Source organism: Nomascus leucogenys, chromosome 15 (assembly GCF_006542625.1).
Source record: "Nomascus leucogenys isolate Asia chromosome 15, Asia_NLE_v1, whole genome shotgun sequence".
NCBI classification, from domain to species: domain Eukaryota; kingdom Metazoa; phylum Chordata; class Mammalia; order Primates; family Hylobatidae; genus Nomascus; species Nomascus leucogenys.
Window position 1 is genome coordinate 87688999 of NC_044395.1, and position 6356 is coordinate 87695354.

The following is a 6356-nucleotide window of genomic DNA, read 5'->3' on the forward strand; positions in this document are numbered from 1 at the left end:
TCAGAACCTGCACTGTCCGACACCCTCCCTCAAACACTCCAGTTTGCATGTTTTGATTCCTATTATTTACTTATTACCTTCCAATGCCCACAACCCACAATATCTATTTAATCATTTCATCTCTTCCTTTATTACATGGCAGAGGAATATTATGCAAATAGAGATTTCTGGAGCATAACTTTTGACTATGCTTGCAAGAGCCAGCTGAGATGACACCTCCTCCAGGCAGCTTTCATGGATGCCTGCAGGCTGGTTAGGTGCCCTCCTCAGGGTTCCTAGAAGCATATTTAGATTTAAGTCTTTGCTAGTCTATGAGCTTCCTGAGGGTAGAGGCAGTCTCTCATTCCTCTTTGTATCTCAAGCACACAGCACAGATCTCAACACAGGGGGGACACTTCATAAACATTTGCTGAATGAATAAACGGAAATTGTCTTTCATGGGGAAGGGGGCCTCAAACACATTTTAAAGAATGGAGATGTTTCCTTATTCATCTTAAAAATATAAATTTATTCTACTTGTATTCTAAAAACATGCAACAATCTCCCTGGAGATTCATATTTTTCTGATTAATGTATAAGTCTATTTCAAAATTGCTGAGGCATCATAGGATAAGTGTGACTGCACATAGGGTCCTGTGACTTTCTCAGCTCAGCACTTTCTGGACCTGCAGAGGTCTGTTGCCTCGTGGCTCCAGTCTAACTACATGTATTCCATCCAGTTATAAGGAATGTTTTGTTTTGTCCTGTGCCCAAGCACTGCTCTCCCTGTTGTGACAGCATGGCCACCAGATGTTGCCTCCTCTGTGGGTGGCCACCCTGGGAAACTCTATGAATTTTTGCAAACTGATGTGTTTATCCTGAAAGCAGCATTTTGGCATCTTTTTATTCCCTCTGTCCCTCCAAAAAACTTTCATGGGGATGCCCTTTAAAAAAATGTGACAAATCTAGGCACAGATACAAATGCACCGGTCCAAGGCTGATACTGTACAGCCTTGGTCATTTAAAGGTGATGAACCCATCTTACCTTCTGAGAAATAGCACAGAGATATCTCAGTCACCCAGCTCCCCTGAAGCCATGCCATGCTTCCTGCACCAAAGAATTGATGAAGCTGTTCTTCTCCTGAAAAAAGAAAAACCACATACACTTGGGAACACAGTTCTTTTTAATTGGCCCCAGATGGGATTTTTTAGTATTCCCCTTCCCAGTCCGTAATAAATTCTTATAATTCAATAACAAATATTTGTTATTCTTATGCATGTGGAAGCCAGAAAAAAGCCTTTCTCAGCATAGAAAACTGGGAGAGATGAAAGCTGAGAGAACAGGGAAGAGCAAGGTGGTAGTTTTTTCACACTTAGATGAAGTAGGAAGGTTACATTCCAAGTGGACAAAGCAGGGCTTGTCTAAGGAATCTCACTAATCCTAGGTTTCTGTTCTTTGGGTGATAAGAGAAAAGAAGGCTACATGAGCTTCAGTCAGACAGACCTTGGTTTGAACCCTGTCTCTGCAATGTAGTAGCTATGTGATGATAAGCAAATTACCTAACCTCTCTGTCAGGTTCTAACTGAGGTCCAAGGGGAGTTGGTAGGCAAGTGGCAGGTAGCTGGAAAAACACTTGAGGAAGCATAAACAGTTTTGACATGGCTTTACTCTCTCTCCGGGCATGAGTGAGCCTGGGCGCAATCTGTATGTATGGCGACAGCAGGGTAGTTATACCTTTTACAGACAACAGTGGCTCTGAGCCAAGCAGGAACTCGTGGGTGATCACCTAATGCGCCTCATGTGGCGTGGTTACATAATGTGCGGAGTTGTGCACCTGCACTCCAAACCCGCTGAGTCATGCTATGCCAGAACCCACCTCAGCCTACCCCTGACTAAAGCACAACCATTTCCCTTATGCTCTCTGAACTTCAGTTTGCTGTAAAATGAGAATAATTCTTCCTACATGGCAGGATTGTTGTGAACATTAAATGAGAAATCGGTTAAGCCCTGGACACAGTACCTGGAACATAGCAAGTAGCTGTAATTAATAATCACATGTAATAAGAGCTGTTATTATTGTTGTTTATGGAGACTAGTATGATGTAATGAGGGAAATGCATGATGTGAACTTGTACTGAGGGACACACAGACCAAAACATTTTCTCATCCATGACCTTATCATGATACCTATCCTTCCTCACTATAAAGCCATTCCATAAGGGCCATCTGGAAACACGTGTTTGACAAGATTTAGAAATTATGACACTGAGGTAGACAGATAAAGCAAGAGCTATCTTACACATTATGAAGAATTTGTTAAGGGAAGAAAAACCCATTAGCAACCAAGGTCCCATTGCATAAAGCCAGTTGCTGAAAGAATCAGCCATTGGAAACAGGTAAGTTTTGATGAGGAAAGAGGAAATATATGGTCTAAGGCATAGATGATACTGCAAGGGAGAATCCCTGGAGATCAGATCACCCATGGAGCATAAAACAGGAAGGGTGGAAATGTTCCAAAAGAGGGATAGGAAAGGAGGACCAAAGTCCAACTTTGCCAGTTTTAAAATTTTGCATTAGGTAAGGAATAAAGAAAAAACAAATATTTTGTAAATTGACACCATTTTAAAGATTCCTATTGAATGATCTTGTTGTGTGAAAATTCATGAGTAATCATGAATCTTCATCCTGCGTTTGATTTAAGGCTTAAGTCAGGATGGGTGTAAGAAGGAAACGCAGGAAATGGTAAACCCCTGTAATCAAGCAAGATAAAGTCTGTATGAGGAGTTACTATTTTACTTCACCCTGGCTCAGGCAATTTCTGGCAGTGCAGCTTTGGACCTTGCCCCAGGTTTATTCCTCAGCTCAGGAGTTAAAGGTTACTCTGCTGCATGAGGAATTGCCAAAGGCACAGAGAACCCCACGACCTGGGCCTGAACAAGTCATTGTCCAACAATATGCATTAAGTGTCCACATTCTACTCAAGACAAAAGAATTACCCTCAGTCAATAAAACTGGGCTAGTGGACAAAATTCACAGCGAGACCACTCTAAATTCAGTAACAGAAAAGCTTTCTCACACTTAGAGCTGTTCAAAGGCTAGAATATAAAGTAGTAAGATCCCCATCACCAACTATATTTCAAGCAGAGGCTGGCTTGTAGAAATTCAAATATTAAAGAGGAAATGGGACTTGATGAGTGTAAAGTTCACTTTCAATCTTCCAGTCCTATAAAGATAGAGGCATGACCTCCAACTACAATGAACTTACAGTTTCACCAAGATAAGACAAATTGTAAAAATAACAGCAGCTCCAAAGCAACATAAAATGAGCCAAAATAATGGTCTAAAAACTCACCATAACAATTCCAAAATGCAGCTCTCCAGAGAATATTCAAGAAAAACCTGAAATTTCTCATCCCTTTGCATAAGCAATAATTGGATTACCTCCTAGTAGTAAGAGAAAGAAGAATAAAACAGATGATTTAGAGCCAGAGGAATTGGTAGGCTGAGTCTCACGCTGTCCTACTGTGTTCCTGCATAAATGTGGTATAGAATGTGATGCCCACCAGTGAAAAATAATCTCAAATAGGCTGGGCATGGTGGCTCATGCCTGTAATCCCAGCACTTTGGGAGGCCGAGGCAGGCAGATTACTTGAGGTCAGGAGTTCAAGACCAGCATGGCCAACATAGCAAATCCCTGTCCCTACTAAAAATACAAAAATTAGCCAGGTGTGGTGGCATACACCTGTAATCCCAGCTACTCGGGAGGCTGAGGCATGAGAATCGTTTGAACCCAGGAGGTGGAGGCTGTAGTGAGTGAGCTATCCTGGGCAACAGAGTAAGACGAAAAGAAAGGAAAAAAGAAAAGAAAAGAGAAAAGAAAAGAGGGGAGGGGAGGTGGTGGGGAGGTGGAGGGGGAGGGGAGGGAGGGGAGGTGGAGGGGGAGGGGAGGGGAGGGGGGGGATGCTCAAATAAACAGTTGCTTTGCAATCTCATGAGAAAAACTAGATCTGCTTGAAGTGTTAATTCAGAAGACAGAATCTGTGACCTCATGATTTTTCATATGCTTTGCAATCGTTACTTATTAATTCTTCATTTCTGACAGATAGGAGGATAGCTTATAAAATGTATTCCTCATCCTACTAACATCGTGCATCAGCTTGAAACAGGAAACACAAGACATACAAATTATTTAAGGCCTTGCTACTCAGTGTGGTCCAAAGACCAGCCATACTGGATCACCTGGGAATGCCTTGGCAATGCTGAATCTCAGCTCTTCTGCCCACTGACTTCACTCCCAGACCTATGGAATCAGAATTTGCATTTTAACGAGAACTCCAGTGATTTCCATGTACACTAAAATTTGAGAAATCCTAAACTGGGCAACAATGATTCTGTTGTCCACCTCCTGACCTTCCCCACCTGATATGGGTTGGATGCTTGTCCCCTCCAAATCACATGTTGAAATGTGGCCTCCAGTGTTGGAGGTGGGCCTAGTGGGAGGTGTTTGAGTCACGGAGGTGGATGCCTCATGAATGACTTGCTGCTGCTGTCCTCACAGTAATGAGTGAGTTTCCTCTGAGTTCACAAGAGAACTGGTTGTTTAAAAGAGCCTAGTACCTCCTCCCAGTCTCTCTTGCTTCCTCTCATGCTTCCATGTGACGTGCTGGCTCTCCATCTCCTTCTTCCGTGATTATAAGCTTCTTGAGGCCCTCACCAGAGCAAATGCTGGCATTATGCTTCATGTATAGCCAGCAGAACAATGAGCCAAATAAATCTCTTTTCTTTGTAAGTTACCCAGTCTTGGGTATTCCTTTATTGCAGCATAAAGGGACTTATACACCACTTGAAAGCTTTAAGAAGAAACAGCCTCTGAAAAACAAAAAGAGGAGAAAATTACTTGGACTATAATCATGAATGGAATCATTGATCAATCCATTTGCCTTGTTCTAGAAAACATCCTATTGCTAACATGGTGCAGGCATGCTTTAAATGGGCTAGCAGAGCCTCTGGCTTGTTCTGACCCAAGTCAGCTGATTAGTCTCGGGTAGTTATTACACTTCAGGGGAAAGGAGAGAAAAGCCTTAAACAAGCGCCGCCTCGACAAAGAAAGGCAGCTGTTTCTCATAAACTGCAATGAACAAGCCTAGCAGGGCTTCATTCATCCTTTATAACCTTCAGTCTCCTGCCTTTGTCAACAGAGAGAAATCCCTTCCTGCTGGGATGACTTTGGAGACACTAATAGCTGCAAAGCAAGCTCGAGCTTGAATGGTAGTAAAGAAGAGCTTATTGCACCTCCACGTATGATAAATATACAAAACAAATATAAAGTATTTCCAAAAATACTTGCTGAATTCAAAAAGGACATTCACTGTAAGAAACACCATAGATTTAATAATAGCTTTTCAGGGGGGTAGTCAATGCTTCTTTAAATGAGACACAGACATGTCCCTGTTTTTAAAAAAAGTTAAATTAAGGAGGGGAAGGTTTGTGGGAGTATATCTTAGAATCAAGGAAACTTGGCATATCAGTGCTTGACAATTTCATTGGCCAGTTTTGCTAACAAACATTAGCAATTAAGTTTTTACATTGCTTCCTGCAAATGTATGTGAAAAAAATGAAGTTCACGGTTTTTTGAAGGCATTTGTTGTACTGCAGAATGAAAACACAATCTGAAGGGCCATAAAGAGAAATATCAAGACTCCACCTTCTCCAAATACATTTGGGTTGAAAATTAGATAAATCTAGGAGTTGTGCTCCTGCAAAACACTGCCTGTCACGATCTGGGGCCTGAGTCTAATCACCTAATGTCCCATACTTGATAAGGAATGCCCATCAGACCATGAGTGTATACACGTGGAGTACATGGGATAGCGTATTGGTCAGAATCAGAGAGAAAAACTGAGGCCCCAAAGGGGGACAAATATTGTCTCTAAAATACACAATGAGTCAGTGAAATTCTAATTCCCTGAAGTACAAGATCAGTATCTTTTTCAAAAAAAAAGATGGAGTCTCACCCTGTCACCTAGGCTGGAGTGCCGTGATGCAATCTCAGCTCACTGCAACCTCCACCTCCCAGGTTCAAGCAATTCTCCAGGTTCAAGCAATTCTCCAGGTTCAAGCAATTCTCCCGCCTCAGCCTCCCAAGTAGCTGGGAATACACGTGCACACCACCATGCCCAGCTAATTTGTGTATTTTTAGTAGAGACAAGGTTTCATCATGTTGGCCAGGCTGGTCTCAAACTCCTGACCTAAAGTAATCCACCTATCTCAGCCTCCCAAATTGTTGGCATTACAGGTGTGAGCCACCACACCCAGCCTAAGTCCAGTATGTTTCATTCTCTCATACCTCCTCCTTCAGACCATCCTGGGGCCCTCT

The 6356-nt window shown here is 42.3% G+C and overlaps 1 long non-coding RNA gene across 1 annotated transcript; it reads right to left on the reverse strand.

Moving 5' to 3' along the window:
- Window positions 1-980: 980 nt before the first annotated feature.
- On the reverse strand, window positions 981-4841 carry LOC115838543. Its single transcript, XR_004033548.1, has 3 exons — window positions 4598-4841; window positions 3333-3424; window positions 981-1120 (listed from the first exon to the last, which is right to left on the reverse strand). It is a non-coding gene; the product is annotated as an uncharacterized LOC115838543 (long non-coding RNA).
- Between the last annotated feature and the right edge of the window lie 1515 nt (window positions 4842-6356).